Below are 18,293 nucleotides of genomic sequence, written 5' to 3' on the forward strand. Positions count from 1 at the left end.
AGAAACTTTTTAACATCGGCTACAATTTCAGAAGTTAACCTTTAGAATTTCTTCCATGTCAGTTTTATAAATAGGTGGCTTATTTTGGTGTCACTATTGCCCTTTCACATATTTATTATCGCTACCCCTTTCATATCTTTGCTATAACTCTCGTCCTACATTAGCGCTGGTGCAAACACTTCAAATTATTATACCCTGGCTCTCAAAGTCATACCATTCATGCACTTGAAACTTACTTTACCAATAAAAGAAGCAAATAGAAAAATAAAACAAAAGTGCTTGCTGGATTAGGCAAACACACTTCATAAAACTGCATTTTCTTTTCTATTCTCCCCGTGTTACAAGCTTAACTGCTACCTGTGTAATTTCTCTTAGCCTGCTGTACCAGGAAGAGAATTTTATCTACAGGCTCTTTCCGTGTTTTTTTCCTAGTCTTTCTTTCCCTTTTCTTAGATTTGTAACTGTTCCTTTACGTGCTCTATTTAGGCGCCATTAATCTCATTTGAGCTCCTTGTACCTGCTGCTGTTTTCTCCACACTCATACTGCCTTTTCCCTCTTTCTCTTTTTCTCTGAGGTTGGTGGCTACTTTCCAAAGCTTCTGATGCCCCAATGTTCCTTCATCTTGTTGTCAGACGTGAATTGGAAAAGAAACCAAATTAACAAGGCTTTACCACTCATACATGGCAGAGGTTTATACTTTAATTCAATGAGCTAAGAAAAGCCAGTTGTGGGGCCCCTACGAGCCATGGTGCTTGCTTCATCATAATTAGGCACGCAGTCATTAGCCACAGCTCTGAACATGGGTCACTGAGGTCAGTTTCAATAATTCCTCAAAAACCTAACCATGCAGTCCCCCCTAACTGTGTAGTTATCTTGCTTTACTGCTGTTTGTGTGATTAGCTGGGAGGAGCTCACGGCAGCATCCTCCCTATAAAAGTGTAGATGGACCGCTCCTTAACTCTTTCTTGCTTCACATACAGATGGCTTGAGGAGGTACAGGGTAGATGCAGGTCTACTAGACAGAATAGAAGATCTGCACCAGGTGTGTTTCTCTGCATTGGTGTCCCATCACAGGCCCACAAGTGTATGTGTGGTCTTTGACTCCTGGCAGTTCACAAGCAGGCGGCCTGGAAATGGTTTCAGCCTATTAACCACTGAGGAGACAAAGCCTTTGTATAAGGAATGAGGAAGCAATGAACACATTCAGCCTATCACAGGAGTTCCCTGAGTGTTCCGAATTATAAATTCTCCATGTCACTGTATGTTATTGAGCCCAAGTAGCTTGCCGTGATCGTATAGTGGTTAGTACTCTGCGTTGTGGCCGCAGCAACCTCGGTTAGAATCCGAGTCACGGCATTGTGGTTGGCAATGTCACGGCAGTTGGGTTTTTCTTTTACAGAATTACCAAATGTACCAGTTGTTTTTGTAAAATGTCTATTAAAAACAGATCCTTTAAAATATTTAAACGATCTAACGACAAATTATTTAAACACACATGATTATAAGATGTAGCTATATTGTACCTACTGACATAAATTATCGTTCTTGAACCTATTTGCGGTGGGGGGAATGGAGCTCTCCCCCATGCCAATCAGAATGCAGATGAATGCAGTTGCAGTTGAGTGACCTGTGTTGTGGCTGTCTAGATGGAATGCACAAATGTAGCTGTCTCGCAGCCCAATCCAGACGTCAATTGGAGACAGGTTTTCAGGCAAATAGAGCAGTAAGTGCAGAGAAATGCTCACTCACTAAAAATGGCATATATAAAATAGTAAAGTTAAATCCAACCTCACCAGTAAATTGGATTTATCAATAAATAAATAAAGCTTCTCCTCTCTGATATGGAATTACCCCCCAAAAAGTATAAGGGAATACCCAATGCTAACCTATGAGAGGGGTAGACCTCACTGTAGTGAAAAATGTAATAGACTGTTTGGTACTACCAGGACATGCAAACTACCACAGTAAATGTCTTACCTTTTACTTACATAGCATGATGCCCCTAGGACTACCTAGGGCGACCTTAGGGGTTATCTATATGTAATAAAATTGGAGTTTAAGGCTTGGCAAGTAGTTTTAAATGGCAAGTCGAAGTGGCAGTACACGGCAGCACAGGCACTGAAGTAGCAGGCTTGAGACAGGTTTGAAATGCTACTTCTTTGGGCGGCACAATCAGTCCCTGGGTATATGGTATACCACTTTACAAGGGGCTTTCAAGTCAATTAAAGCTGTCAGTCAGGTATACTCCAATTACACACATGATTAGGGAAGAAGCACGTGCACTTCAGCACTGATTAGTAGCGATAAAGTGATCAGAGTCCTAAGGCCAACAAAAAGATACAGCAAAATGCGTAGGTGAAAAGCAATAAGGTAGGGTTGAGGCCACCTTAAGAATGCAAGGTCTAACAAAAACAAACTAAGAATAACATGAGTAAAACATCAGGTTTCTCTACGGCATTTGGTGAGACAAGTGTGCCTTCTTTTATCTTCCATAAATGCAATCTTTCCCTGACCCCTTTATTATATAGCTCTTCAAGTAGAAAAGATAAATCACTTACAAAGGAGCCTTAAATACTCAAAGATGGTAGACTTCTGTAATATGGGCCATAGACTAAAAGCAGCACGAAAACAGAGTGCAATAGGGTCCCAAAAACTTGAGTGCCACATGAGAGTATGCATGAAAGCCTATCCTTTTCCAAACTAGAGATATACTCATGCAATTTTTGTTTTTAGGAGAGAATGTGCCTGCTGAAAAAAACATTATTTTTAAAAAGTGCATTGGAGAATACCAGGAATTTGCTGTGGGACACCTTGAAAACTTTCATACAGATTATTTGCACAAAACTTACAGTCAGTTGTTGTGGCCGAGTGGTTGAGGAGATGGACTAGAAATCCATTGAGGTCCCCCTCGCAGGTTCGAATCCTGCCAACAACAAGAAACTTTTTAACATCGGCTACAATTTCAGAAGTTAACCTTTAGAATTTCTTCCATGTCAGTTTTATAAATAGGTGGCTTATTTTGGTGTCACTATTGCCCTTTCACATATTTATTATCGCTACCCCTTTCATATCTTTGCTATAACTCTCGTCCTACATTAGCGCTGGTGCAAACACTTCAAATTATTATACCCTGGCTCTCAAAGTCATACCATTCATGCACTTGAAACTTACTTTACCAATAAAAGAAGCAAATAGAAAAATAAAACAAAAGTGCTTGCTGGATTAGGCAAACACACTTCATAAAACTGCATTTTCTTTTCTATTCTCCCCGTGTTACAAGCTTAACTGCTCCCTGTGTAATTTCTCTTAGCCTGCTGTCCCAGGAAGAGAATTTTATCTACAGGCTCTTTCTGTGTTTTTTTCCTAGTCTTTCTTTCCCTTTTCTTAGATTTGTAACTGTTCCTTTATGTGCTCTATTTAGGCGCCATTAATCTCATTTGAGCTCCTTGTACCTGCTGCTGTTTTCTCCACACCTCATACAGCCTTTTCCCTCTTTCTCTTTTTCTCTGAGGTTGGTCGCTACTTTGCAAAGCTTCTGATGCCCCAATGTTCCTTCATCTTGTTGTCAGACGTGAATTGGAAAAGAAACCAAATTAACAAGCCTTTACCACTCATACATGGCAGAGGTTTATACTTTAATTCAATGAGCTAAGAAAAGCGTGTTATGGGGCCCCTACGAGCCATGGTGCTTGCTTCATCATAATTAGGCACGCAGTCATTAGCCACAGCTCTGATCATGGGTCACTGAGGTCAGTTTCAATAATTCCTCAAAAACCTAACCATGCAGTCCCCCCTAACTGTGTAGTTATCTTGCTTTACTGCTGTTTGTGTGATTACCTGGGAGGAGCTCACGGCAGCATCCTCCCTATAAAAGTGTAGATGGACCGCTCCTTAACTCTTTCTTGCTTCACATACAGATGGCTTGAGGAGGTACAGGGGAGATGCAGGTCTACTAGACAGAATAGAAGATCTGCGCCAGGTGTGTTTCTCTGCATTGGTGTCCCATCACAGGCCCACAAGTGTATATGTGATCTTTGACTCCTGGCAGTTCACAAGCAGGCGGCCAGGAAATGGTTTCAGCCTATTAACCACTAAGGAGACAAAGCCTTTGTATAAGGAATGAGGAAGCAATGAACACATTCAGCCTATCACAGGAGTTCCCTGAGGGTATACAACCTTTACCACGCAACTTTTACCACGACCTACCTTTACCACACAATTTTTACAACGCAGGATCCATTACAACGAAGTACCATTACAACGCATGTATTTACAACGCAGATACTTTTACCACGCATACCAGTACAACGTAAGTATTGGTAAGTATATAATTTTATCAAAAAAATTATAAGTTTGGGTTTTTGGGTAAAGGGGTATTTTTAGGGTTTAGGGTCAGTTTTGGGTTTTTGGGTAAAGGGGTATTTTTAGGGTTCAGGGTCAGTTTTGGGTTTTTGGGTAAAGGGGTATTTTTAGGGTTCAGGGTCAGTTTACAGTTTTTGGGGTAAAGGGGTATTTTTAGGGTTCAGGGTCAGTTTTCAGTTTTTGGGTAAAGGGGTATTTTTAGGGTTCAGGGTCAGTTTTCAGTTTTTGGGTAAAGGGGTATTTTTAGGGTTCAGGGTCAGTTTTTGGTTTTTGGGGTAAAGGGGTACAGGATAAATTAAATTAAATTAAAGAATTAAATTAAATTAAATAAAAATGAATTAATTAAATTAATTTAATTAAATTAAATTAAATAATTAAATTAAATTAAATAAAAATTAATTAAATTAAATTAAATTAATTAAATTAAATTAAATTAAATTAAATTAATTAAATTAAAATAAAGTAAATTACATTAATTAAATTAAATTACAATAAATTAAATTAATTAAATTAAATTACATTAAATTAATTAAATGCAATTAAAATAAATTGATTATATTAAATTACATTAAATTAAATAAAATTAAATTAAATTAAATTAATCAAATTAAATTAAATTAAATTAATTAAATTAAAATAAATTAAATTACATTAATTAAATTAAATTACAATAAATTAAATTAATTAAATTAAATTACATTAAATTAAATTAATTAAATTAAATTAAATTAAATTAATTTTAATTAATTTACATTTCAAAAAATATTATATACTTACTAATACTTACGTTGTAATGGTATGCGTTGTAAAGGTATCTGCGTTGTAAATACATGCGTTGTAATGGTACTTCGTTGTAATGGATCCTGCGTTGTAAAAATTGCGTGGTAAAGGTAGGCGTGGTAAAAGTATGCGTTGTAACGTCATACATCCTTCCCTGAGTGTTCCGAATGATAAATTCTCCATGTCAATGTATGTTATTGAACCCAAGTAGCTTGCCATGATCGTAAAGTGGTTAGTACTCTGCGTTGTGGCCGCAGCAACCTCGGTACGAATCCGAGTCAAGGCATTGTGGTTGGCAATGTCACGACAGTTGGGTTTTTCTTTTACAGAATTACCAAATGTACCAGTTGTTTTTGTAAAATGTCTATTAAAAATAGATCCTTTAAAATATTTAAACGATCTAACGACAAATTATTTAAACACACATGATTATAAGATGTAGCTATATTGTACCTAATGACATAAATTATCGTTCTTGAACCTATTTGTGGTGGGGGGAATGGAGCTCTCCCCATGCCAATCAGAATGCAGATGAATGCAGTTGCAGTTGAGTGACCTGTGTTGTGGCTGTCTAGAGGGAATGCACAAATGTAGCTGTCTCGCAGCCCAATCCAGACGTCAATTGGAGACAGGTTTTCAGGCAAATAGAGCAGTAAGTGCAGAGAAATGCTCACTCTCTAAAAATGGCATTTATAAAATAGTAAAGTTAAATCCAACCTCACCAGTAAATAGGATTTATCAATAAATAAATAAAGCTTCTCCTCTCTGATATGGAATTACCCCCCAAAAAGTATAAGGGAATACCCAATGCTAACCTATGAGAGGGGCAGACCTCACTGCAGTGAAAAATGTAATAGACTGTTTGGTACTACCAGGACATGCAAACTACTACAGTACATGTCTTACCTTTTACTTACATAGCATGATGCCCCTAGGACTACCTAGGGCCTACCTTAGGGGTTAATTATATGTAATAAAATTGGAGTTTAAGGCTTGGCAAGTAGTTTTAAATGGCAAGTCGAAGTGGCAGTACACTGCAGCACAGGCACTGCAGTAGCAGGCTTGAGACAGGTTTGAAATGCTACTTCTTTGGGCGGCACAATCAGTCCCTGGGTATATGGTATACCACTTTACAAGGGGCTTTCAAGTAAATTAAATCTGTCAGTCAGGTATACTCCAATTACACACATGATTAGGGAAGAAGCACGTGCACTTCAGCACTGATTTGTAGCGATAAAGTGATCAGAGTCCTAAGGCCAACAAAAAGATACAGCAAAATGCGTAGGTGAAAAGCAATAAGGTAGGGTTGAGGCCACCTTAAGAATGCAAGGTCTAACAAAAACAAACTAAGGATAACATGAGTAAAACATCAGGTTTCTCTACGGCATTTGGTGAGACAAGTGTGCCTTCTTTTATCTTCCATAAATGCAATCTTTCCCTGACCCCTTTATTATATAGCTCTTCAAGTAAAAAAGATAAAGCACTTACAAAGGAGCCTCAAATACTCAAAGATGGTAGACTTCTGTAATATGGGCCATAGACTAAAAGCAGCACGAAAACAGAGTGCAATAGGGTCCCAAAAACTTGAGTGCCACATGAGAGTATGCATGAAAGCCTATCCTTTTCCAAACTAGAGATATACTCATGCAATTTCTGTTTTTAGGAGAGAATGTGCCTGCTGAAAAAAACATTATTTTTAAAAAGTGCATTGCAGAATACCAGGAATTTGCTGTGGGACACCTTAAAAACTTTCATACAGATTATTTGCACAAAACTTACAGTCAGTTGTTGTGGCTGAGTGGTTAAGGCGATGGAGTAGAAATCCATTGGTGTTTCCCTGCGCAGGCTCAAATCCTGCCAAAAACGAGAAGCATTTTAACATCGGCTACAATTTCAGAAGTTAACCTTTAGAATTTCTTCCATGTCAGTTTTATAAATAGGTGGCTTATTTTGGTGTCACTATTGCCCTTTCACATATTTATTATCGCTCCCCCTTTCATATCTTTGCTATAACTCTCGTCCTACGTTAGCGCTGGTGCAAACACTTCAAATTATTATACCCTGGCTCTCTCAGTCATACCATTCATGCACTTGAAACTTACTTTACCAATAAAAGAAGCAAATAGGCGTGGCCAAGATGGCGGAGTGAGCGGACGCGTCTCGCTACAGCTCCTGCCAACGGCCTGAATTAGGCACCGGTTCCGGCACCTTTTCTGACCGAACTCACTGGTATGGGCTGCCGGAGCCGTTCTAGCACCGGAGCGGAGCAGCAAGCAGCTTCGTGGGGCGCCGTGGACGGAAGCGCCACGGAACAACGGCCCGGAGGAGTGGAGAGCCCATCCCCCCCTCCGTCCTGAAAGCGAGGCCGAAGTACAACGGAAGGCGCAGCCGAGCGGAGGTACCCAGCCGGGCCTGAGACTGGGCCCATCCGCAAGCTACTGTTCCAGGTGCGGAGCCTCCTGCGGGTGCTGCCGGGGGAACTGATGAGGGGGAGAAACTGCCCTGGCGACAGGACGAGTGCGACAGCCCTGCAGACAGCGGAGGACGGCAGCGGCAGCACGCAAGGACCACGGAGGTGAGCGCGGCCCCTGCGCACGACAGGCGGGGGGTGCCGAGGCGGCCCTGGAGCAGTGTGGGGGTGTGTGGGGCAGCGAGCCTCCCCGCGGGCATTTCGGCCCGGGGTCTGCTGGGCCCTGCCTATATTGAACTGTTTGGGCCCCCGTGAGGGCCCCAGTCCCGGGGCATCCCCTGCCTCCCTGTGCACCGAGCGGAGCCTCCCGAGGATCTTCATTGGGGAAGCCTGTTGAGCACGTCAGGGGCCCTCACCTGGAGCTGTTTGGCCCTAGGCACCGCCCGGGGGGCACATGTCATTGAACCAGCGGCCCCTGACCCTCGGCGGATAAAAGCGGCACCCAGCTTCCCAGGCGGCCCGAACTTTCTTCTTCTTCGAGGGTCCTGATCCCACAGCTTAGGATCTACGTCTGGCTTGCCGCTGGGAGCCGAGCGGGAGACGGGAAAGACGTGCCACGATCCTGCGCCACGATTTGAGGAGGGGTCTTTGAGAGAGAATAGCCCGCGGGGGGCCCAACGGTTGGTGGCAAGCTCGCCGCGACTAGTGAACAGCGACCAGACAGGGGGCCGCGGAGGATGGGGCGCCTGGGCCCCCGCAACGGAGGAATGTCCACGAGTAGGCCGCCCCGAGGCAAGACAGTGAAGGAGATGTTTTCTAAATCGCACTCCCATCAGCTGAAGGACGCCACGGCCCTCGCACCGAAGAAGGCGGAACAGGCCCTGGAGGAGGGTGCGGAACCCATTACGAAGGCCTTCCTGGAGTCCCTCTTCGCCACCCTGAGAGACGACATCCAAACCCTTAAGACTGAGTTCTCCAGTGAGATTCGAGAGGTGCGACGCGAAATGGACGGCATAGGCGAACGGGTGGCGGATTTGGAGACCAAGGGCGACGAGCGGGAAACGGAATTCTCAACTCAGCAACAGGAGATCATTCGCCTACACGATCAACAGGTGGATCTGCAGCTTCACCTGGAAGACCTGGAAAACCGCTCTAGGCGGCATAACATACGCATTCGCAATGTGGCCACATCTGACGCTAATTAAGATGTATTTCGCTATGCCAAGGAACTCTTCAACCACGTGCTGGGGAGGCCATTAGACTCACCCCTGCAGCTTGACAGGTCCCACAGGACTGGCCCGCCCCATGCGGCAATGGCCCCACCGCCCGACATCCTGGTGTGTGTCCAGGATTACCGCACTAAGGAGGAAATTCTTCACAAAGCGCGCCAGTCACATCCGATAGCATTTCAGGGCACGTCGCCATTGCTGTTTCAGGACTTGGCGGCGCTTACGCTGCACAAACGCCGGCTCTTCAAGCCGGTTACCTCCTTCCTACAGCAGAAGGGTATTCTGTACAGTTGGGGCCACCCCTTCCGTCTAATCTTCAGACTGGACAATAAGCAATACCAACTCTGATCGGTGGCTGAAGCTTGCTCTCTGCTTGGCATCGAGACACGGACAGAGAATACGGAGGCCCAGGGGCCCATGCCGGAGACCATGGGGATGAGGCCACAATGGAGCCAACAGCGACGCAGGAGACGAGTCAAGAAACCTCCGGCGACGGAAATTGCAGCGGGTCAGCGTGCCGCGGTGGACGCAGTGGCCACAGATGGTAGTTCGGGCCCCACGGGATGACCGCCTCAGGACATCGTCTGATTCACTTGTCCGCTCTGGCCTTCTGGCCGTTGGCGGGAGAGAGGCTCCCGAACAATCCAGTAAGACTACCTTACTTTATTTCCTTTTACTACTTTTCATCCCTGGATGAGAGACTATGACTTTCTTTTGGACACTCCATGATAGTTGGCAGTTGGGGGGGAGGGGGGTGGATCCTTGGGGGTTGGGTGAGTTCTTTGGGGTTGGGCGAAGGGGAGGGGGGGACTCGTGGTTCATGGTCGACGGGCTGAATGAAGAGATGAGGCAGCAGGGGTGGAAAGGGCGGCAATGCTGGGAGGTGGGTGGATCTGCGAGTGCGGGTTTGGGGCGCCGGACTGATGATATGCTACTAGTCACTACTTCGTTGAACAACAATGGGTGACTTGGTTGTACTCACTCTCAATGTGAGAGGTTTGAACAATCCAGTGAAAGGTAAGGCGGTACTCTTGCTTCTAGAGCGTTCCAAGGCTGACATCTGCCTATTGCAAGAGACACACCTCCTATCTAGGGACTGCCACCGCCTCCATTCTAACAAATTTCCACTGCAATTTTTCTCCTCCTGCACAGAGAAAAAGGCCGGAGTAGCAATCCTGGTGGCACGCACATTTAGGGGTACGTTTTTGGGTAAGATGGCAGAAATTAAAGGCCGGTTGGTGGTTTACAGGTTTGCGTTAGGAAACCTAAACTACACGATTGGTTCGATTTACGGTCCAAATGAAGGCCAAGAAAAGTTCATACACTCCGCGCTTACAGAGGCGACTGACATGGTAGACCGTCACATTTTGCTGGGGGGTGATTTGAACTTGGCCCTAGACAACTTGCTAGATCGCTCCTGTCAGCGCGTTAGCCAGGTGGGCGCCTTGTCTCCGTCAGGTTTGGCTCGCTTGAGGGATCTTGGGCTTGTGGATGCATGGCGCGAGCTTCATCCTGGCGAAACAGACTTCACGCACTTCTCAGCAGCGCGTAGGACCTATGCGCGTCTAGATTACCTGCTTGTCTCCACTGCGGCTCGCCCACTTGTCACTAATGCAGAAATCGGAACAGCGTTGCTATCTGATCACGCGCCGGTCACGGTCACCCTGACAGGGCCACGAGAGCCACGTTTAGGCAGGGTGTGGAGACTCCGGGACTCCTTGCTTTATAGGAAAGACGTAGTTACTAGAATCCAGGCCGCCATAAAGGACTATCTGTCCCACAACAATAACGAGGATACGACGCTTACAACGCAGTGGGCTGCTCTCAAGGCTGTGCTGAGAGGTGAATTTATCTCGCTTTCCTCGGCGGAAAATAAGGAGCGCCAGGTCAAACGGGACGAACTCACCCAAAAGACCAGAGAGATTGAGCAAATTCACAGAAGGACAGGAGCTTCGAGAATTTGGAGACAATTACGGACTGCCCGTCAACAACTGGCTGCACTTGACAATGACAGGGCGGAGTACGCAGCTTTACGGCTGAAACATGCCTACTACACTGGAGGGGATAGATGTGGGTGTCTCCTGGCACACAAATTACGTACGGTAGCCCAGAAATGTGAGGTTAAGGAACTGAAGGGGCCCGATGGCACCAGAGTCACCGGTGACCGTGCAATCGCGGAGGCTTTCAGTGACTTCTATGCCACTCTCTATGAGGCGGATCCGCCTAACCCAGAGGCAGAATTGGCCTTTCTCGAGGAGGTACCGTTGCCAGCCCTGACCCAGGAACAGGTGGATAATTTGGAGAGAGACATCCGCCCGGAGGATGTTATCTCGGCAATCTCTCGGCTCAAACTCGGGAAGGCGCCAGGGCCGGATGGCTTCCCGGCGTGCTTCTACAAGACCTTTTGTATTCAACTCGCACCCCTCTTGGCCAGACTCTTTACATCATTCGCAGAGGACGGGGCGATCTCCCGGGACTTGCTCGAAGCAGCCATCGCGGTCATACCCAAGCCAGACAAAGATCCGACTGACTGTGGGGCTTACCGGCCCATTTCCCTTTTAAACGTCGATCTCAAATTATACACAAGCGTCCTCGCTTCTAGGTTGTGCCCCTACATGGGAGGCCTTATTCAGCCGGATCAGTCTGGCTTCATCCCCGAGCGCCAGACTTCTGACAACACCAAGCGGGCCCTCCATCTCATTGAGAAGGCGTCCCGTACGCAGGGCGAATATATGATGCTAGCCATCGACGCAGAGAAGGCCTTTGATAGGGTCCATTGGCCATATCTCGAGAAGGTCCTTCTAAAAGCGGGAATGGATCCCAAATTCCGGGCCATAGTACTTAATTGCTACAAATTTCCCTCGGCCTCCGTTAGAGTCAATGGCTTGTCCTCCCCGCGTTTCCAGATTGAGAGAGGCACCAGGCAGGGGTGCACGCTGTCTCCTCTCCTGTTCGCCCTCTATATGGAGCCGCTGGCACAGCTCATCCGAACTGACCCGGAAATTAAAGGCATCAAATTCGGGGCAGACGTCCACGTCATCAATCTATACGCTGACGACGTCTTGTTGTCACTTGCGGACCCCCGGGGCTCTCTCCCTGCCTGCATGACCGCCCTAGACAGGTTCGGAGGCGTGTCGGGCTTCAAGGTCAACTGGACGAAATCGGTGGCCCTTGACCTAACCCTTGCCGCAGACACACGCGCCACGCTGCAGGCCCGGTTCCCTCTGCGATGGGCCATGGAGACGGTTCCCTATCTGGGGATCAACCTGGCGGCCTCCCTTCAGACCACAGTGGACGTTAACTACACCCGCCTCCGGCAGAAGGTTCGGCAGGAGCTGGGGCAGTGGAAACACTACCCGTTGTCCTGGTTGGGCAGGGTTGCGGCGATCAAGATGATGGTCCTACCCCAGATTCTGTATGTTTTTCGCACTATACCTCTCGCCCCCCAACAGGATGGATTAAGCTGGTGCAGTCTGATCTTTCCCAATTTGTTTGGAACGGAAGGAAACCGCGCCTAAAAGCCCAAATAGCGATGCTCGCGCCAGAACAAGGGGGGATCGGGATTCCGAACTTTGCCGCTTACTTCCAGGCGGCACAACTACGCTTCTTGGCGGAGTGGGTCCAATGGGAGTCCGGGAAACACTGGTTATTTCAAGACCAGGAAGTAGCGGGGCGCACATTACAAGAGATCCCGTTTATGCGCAAAATACATAGGCCCCGTAACTTGTACGCCTCCCACATTACGCGAGTCCCGCTGGAGATCTGGGATCGGGTGGGAGTGGACCTCGGTCTCACAACCGCCCCCTCTCCCCTCACCCTCATTCTTGATAACCCTGACTTTCAACCAGGGCTGGACGGAAAGGCCGTCGAACGATGGAAGTCGGCCGGCTGTCGCTCCCTTTGCCAGATATACGGTCCGGAAGGGATAATTCCATTTCCGCAACTACGCCAGGACTTTGGCCTCCCGGAGACCGAACGACTCCATTACTTTCAAGTTAGGCATTGGGCCCTCGGTAAGACGGTAAGACCAGACGCAGATCGGAGACTGACGAATTTCGAATATTGGTTGATCACCCGCAAGTCGGACAAGCAGCTAATCTCTGACTTATATAAAATGCTCACACTCAAACACCAGCACACATACAGCGCGAGTAGAGCATGGTGGGAGAGGGAGATGGGGAGGACATTTACTCATAAAGAGTGGGAGGGTATATACTACAGGGCTCGACATTCGGCATACCATATGGGGCTCACGGACACTCTAACGAAGGTGGTGACCTACTGGTACTACACCCCAGAACGCCTATATGAAATGGATAGTACCAAAGACCCCCTGTGTTGGCGAGGCTGCGGACAGCTAGGCACCCTCATGCACATTCTTTGGGACTGCAGCCTATTGCAGAGGTACTGGCGTCAGGTTCTGGATGATGTGGACAAACACTTTGACACTGAAATCCCGCGTTTCCCATCCTACGTCATTCTAAGGCTCCCAAATGCACTGACCTACCCCCTACGCTCACGAAGGGGGGGCTTGATAGCCATTGCTCTGGGCTCGGCCCTACAGAACATTGTAACCCACTGGCGCACGACCCACGGCCCCACATATCAAGGGTGGCTCCACCGCCTGTGGCTAGTCCTGGGTATGGAAAGACTTTCTCTGTATAAAGCTGGGGAAGGGGCGAGGTACGCGGAACTCTGGCAGCCGTTTCTAGCTCTTCTGTCCTCGGAGTTTGTGGAAGTCACCTGTCCGAGGTATCTTCGATTGCTAAGGTTGACTGAGATTGCCCCAACGGAGGGGAACGCCTTGCCTGCCCTCAAATCGGGAACGGGATGAAGTATGACTAGCCGGAACGAGACCATGGATCACCGGGGGGGAGGGGGTTTGGAGGGGGGAGCAGTGGGGTTGGGGTTTGGGTTTGTTGGGGTTGGAGTTTCTGGGCGAGGGGGGGACTGGTTACGGGATGGGACAGGTTGGGGGGGTCTAGGGACGGGGGATGATAGTTTTATAGTGTGTTGACCAATGGCACGGTTGTGCGATGGGCATAAGCCATATTTTAGGTCACCATCAGAGGGTGCGGGCTGAAGACAGGAGTTGGAGCTGCCCTCATTATCGTTGCATTTTTTTTTTGAAACGCGGCGGCCCGGTTGGGTTGTAGGCGGCTTGCTGTGTATAACTACAATTTCTATATACTGCATACCCTACCCTCTGAGGCACTCGCACCCTAGCTCTACTGACCTGATTGACAAGCACCCGTGTGTGTTGATACCTGTATCGTGTTGATTTCTTCAATAAAAAACATTTATTACTAAAAGAAGCAAATAGAAAAATGAAAACAAAAGTGCTTGCTGGATTAGGCAAACACACTTCATAAAACTGCATTTTCTTTTCTATTCTCCCTGTGTTACAAGCTTAACTGCTCCCTGTGTAATTTCTCTTAGCCTGCTGTCCCAGGAAGAGAATTTTATCTACAGGCTCTTTCCGTGTTTTTTTCCTAGTCTTTCTTTTCCTTTTCTTAGATTTGTAACTGTTCCTTTATGTGCTCTATTTAGGCGCCATTAATCTCATTTGAGTTCCTTGTACCTGCTGCTGTTTTCTCCACACCTCATACTGCCTTTTCCCTCTTTCTCTGAGGTTGGTGGCTACTTTCCAAAGCTTCTGATGCCCCAATGTTCCTTCATCTTGTTGTCAGACGTGAATTGGAAAAGCAACCAAATTAACAAGCCTTTACCACTCATACATGGCAGAGGTTTATACTTTAATTCAATGAGCTAAGAAAAGCGTGTTGTGGGGCCCCTACGAGCCATGGTGCTTGCTTCATCATAATTAGGCACGCAGTCATTAGCCGCAGCTCTGATCATGAGTCACTGAGGTCAGTTTCAATAATTCCTCAAAAACCTAACCATGCAGCCCCCCCTAACTGTGTAGTTATCTTGCTTTACTGCTGTTTGTGTGATTAGCTGGGAGGAGCTCACGGCAGCATCCTCCCTATAAAAGTGTAGATGGACCGCTCCTTAACTCTTTCTTGCTTCACATACAGATGGCTTGAGGAGGCACAGGGGAGATGCAGGTCTACTAGACAGAATAGAAGATCTGCGCCAGGTGTGTTTCTCTGCATTGGTGTCCCATCACAGGCCCACAAGTGTATGTGTGATCTTTGACTCCTGGCAGTTCACAAGCAGGCGGCCAGAAAACGGTTTCAGCCTATCAACCACTGAGGAGACAAAGCCTTTGTATAAGGAATGAGGAAGCAATGAACACATTCAGCCTATCACAGGAGTTCCCTGAGTGTTCCGAATTATAAATTCTCCATGTCACTGTATGTTATTGAGCCCAAGTAGCTCGCTGTGATCGTATAGTGGTTAGTACTCTGCGTTGTGGCCGCAGCAACCTCGGTTCGAATCCGAGTCACGGCATTGTGGTTGGCAATGTCACGGCAGTTGGGTTTTTCTTTTACAGAATTACCAAATGTACCAGTTGTTTTTGTAAAATGTCTATTAAAAACAGATCCTTTAAAATATTTAAACGATCTAACGACAAATTATTGAAACACACATGATTATAAGATGTAGCTATATTGTACCTACTGACATAAATTATCGTTCTTGAACCTATTTGCGGTGGGGGGAATGGAGCTCTCCCCAATGCCAATCAGAATGCAGTTGCAGTTGAGTGACCTGTGTTGTGGCTGTCTAGAGGGAATGCACAAATGTAGCTGTCTCGCAGCCCAATCCAGACGTCAATTGGAGACAGGTTTTCAGGCAAATAGAGCAGTAAGTGCAGAGAAATGCCCACTCACTAAAAATGGCATATATAAAATAGTAAAGTTAAATCCAACCTCACCAGTAAATTGGATTTATCAATAAATAAATAAAGCTTCTCCTCTCTGATATGGAATACCCAATGCTAACCTATGAGAGGGGTAGACCTCACTGTAGTGAAAAATGTAATAGACTGTTTGGTACTACCAGGACATGCAAACTACCACAGTACATGTCTTACCTTTTACTTACATAGCATGATGCCCCTAGGACTACCTAGGGCCTACCTTAGGGGTTACTTATATGTAATAAAATCGGAGTTTAAGGCTTGGCAAGTAGTTTTAAATGGCAAGTCGAAGTGGCAGTACACTGCAGCACAGGCACTGCAGTAGCAGGCTTGAGACAGGTTTGAAATGCTACTTCTTTGGGCGGCACAATCAGTCCCTGGGTATATGGTATACCACTTTACAAGGGGCTTTCAAGTCAATTAAATATGTCAGTCAGGTATACTCCAATTACACACATGATTAGGGAAGAAGCACATGCACTTCAGCACTAATTAGTAGCGATAAAGTGATCAGAGTCCTAAGGCCAACAAAAAGATACAGCAAAATGAGTAGGTGAAAAGCAATAAGGTAGGGTTGAGGCCACCTTAAGAATGCAAGGTCTAACAAAAACAAACTAAGGATAACATGAGTAAAACATCAGGTTTCTCCACGGCATTTGGTGAGACAAGTGTGCCTTCTTTTATCTTCCATAAATGCAATCTTTCCCTGACCCCTTTATTATATAGCTCTTCAAGTAAAAAAGATAAAGCACTTACAAAGGAGCCTCAAATACTCAAAGATGGTAGACTTCTGTAATATGGGCCATAGACTAAAAGCAGCACGAGTGCCACATGAGAGTATGCATGAAAGCCTATCCTTTTCCAAACTAGAGATATACTCATGCAATTTTTGTTTTTAGGAGAGAATGTGCCTGCTGAAAAAAACATTATTTTTGAAAAGTGCATTGCAGAATACCAGGAATTTGCTATGGGACACCTTGAAAACTTTCATACAGATTATTTGCACAAAACTTACAGTCAGTTGTTGTGGCCGAGTCGTTAAGGCGATGGACTAGAAATCCATTGAGGTCTCACCGCGCAGGTTCGAATCCTGCCAACAACGAGAAACATTTTAACATCGGCTACAATTTCAGAAGTTAACCTTTAGAATTTCTTCCATGTCAGTTTTATAAATAGGTGGCTTATTTTGGTGTCACTATTGCCCTTTCACATATTTATTATCGCTACCCCTTTCATATCTTTGCTATAACTCTCGTCCTACATTAGCGCTGGTGCAAACACTTCAAATTATTATACCCTGGCTCTCTCAGTCATACCATTCATGCACTTGAAACTTACTTTACCAATAAAAGAAGCAAATAGGCGTGGCCAAGATGGCGGAGTGAGCGGACGCGTCTCGCTACAGCTCCTGCCAACGGCCTGAATTAGGCACCGGTTCCGGCACCTTTTCTGACCGAACTCACTGGTCTGGGCTGCCGGAGCCGTTCTAGCACCGGAGCGGACCAGCAAGCAGCTTCGTGGGGCGCCGTGGACGGAAGCGCCACGGAACAACGGCCCGGAGGAGTGGAGAGCCCATCCCCCCCTCCGTCCTGAAAGCGAGGCCGAAGTACAACGGAAGGCGCAGCCGAGCGGAGGTACCCAGCCGAGCCTGAGACGGGGCCCATCCGCAAGCTACTGTTCCAGGTGCGGAGCCTCCTGCGGGTGCTGCCGGGGGAACGGACGAGGGGGAGAAACTGCCCTGGCGACAGGACGAGTGCGTCAGCCCTGCAGACAGCGGAGGACGGCGGCGGCAGCACACAAGGACCACGGAGGTGAGCGCGGCCCCTGCGCACGACAGGCGGGGGGCGCCGAGGTGGCCCTGGAGCATTGTGGGGGTGTGTGGGGCAGCGAGCCACCCGGCGGGCATTTCGGCCCGGGGTCTGCTGGGCCCTGCCTATATTGAACTGTTTGGGCCCCCGTGAGGGCCCCAGTCCCGGGTCATCCCCTCCCTCGCTGTGCACCGAGCGGAGCCTCCCGAGGATCTTCATTGGGGAAGCCTGTTGAGCGCGTCAGGGGCCCTCACCTGGAGCTGTTTGGCCCTAGGCACCGCCGGGGGGGCACATGTCCTGGAACCAGCGGCCCCTGACCCTCGGCGGATAAAAGTGGCACCCAGCTTCCCAGGCGGCCCGAACTTTCTTCCTCCTCGAGGGTCCTGATCCCACAGCTTGGGCTCTACGTCTGGCTTGCCGCTGGGAGCCGAGCGGGAGACGGGAAAGACGTGCCACGATCCTGCGCCACGATTTGAGGAGGGGTCTTTGAGAGAGAATAGCCCACGGGGGGCCCAACGGTTGGTGGCAAGCTCGCCGCGACTAGTGAACACCGACCAGACAGGGGGCCGTGGGGGAAGGGGCGCCTGGGCTCCCGCAACGGAGGAATGTCCACGAGTAGGCCGCCCCAAGGCAAGACAGTGAAGGAGATGTTTGCTAAATCGCACTCCCCTCAGCTGAAGGACGCCACGGCCCTCGCACCGAAGAAGGCGGAACAGGCCCTGGAGGAGGGTGCGGAACCCATTACGAAGGCCTTCCTGGAGTCCCTCTTCGCCACCCTGAGAGACGACATCCAAACCCTTAAGACTGAGTTCTCCAGTGAGATTCGAGAGGTGCGACGCGAAATGGACGGCATAGGCGAACGGGTGGCGGATTTGGA

The 18,293-nt window shown here is 47.5% G+C and overlaps 2 non-coding genes across 2 annotated transcripts; both read left to right on the forward strand.

Annotated features, from left to right (window-relative positions):
- The first annotated feature begins 15,124 nt into the window (after window positions 1-15,124).
- On the forward strand, window positions 15,125-15,196 carry TRNAH-GUG (transfer RNA histidin (anticodon GUG)). The gene has a single exon. It is a non-coding gene; the product is annotated as a tRNA-His (tRNA).
- A 1,432-nt stretch (window positions 15,197-16,628) lies between these two features.
- TRNAS-AGA (transfer RNA serine (anticodon AGA)) lies at window positions 16,629-16,710 on the forward strand. The gene has a single exon. It is a non-coding gene; the product is annotated as a tRNA-Ser (tRNA).
- Window positions 16,711-18,293: the final 1,583 nt, after the last annotated feature.

The sequence above is a fragment of the Lissotriton helveticus genome, chromosome 12, assembly GCF_964261635.1.
Source record: "Lissotriton helveticus chromosome 12, aLisHel1.1, whole genome shotgun sequence".
NCBI lineage: Eukaryota > Metazoa > Chordata > Amphibia > Caudata > Salamandridae > Lissotriton > Lissotriton helveticus.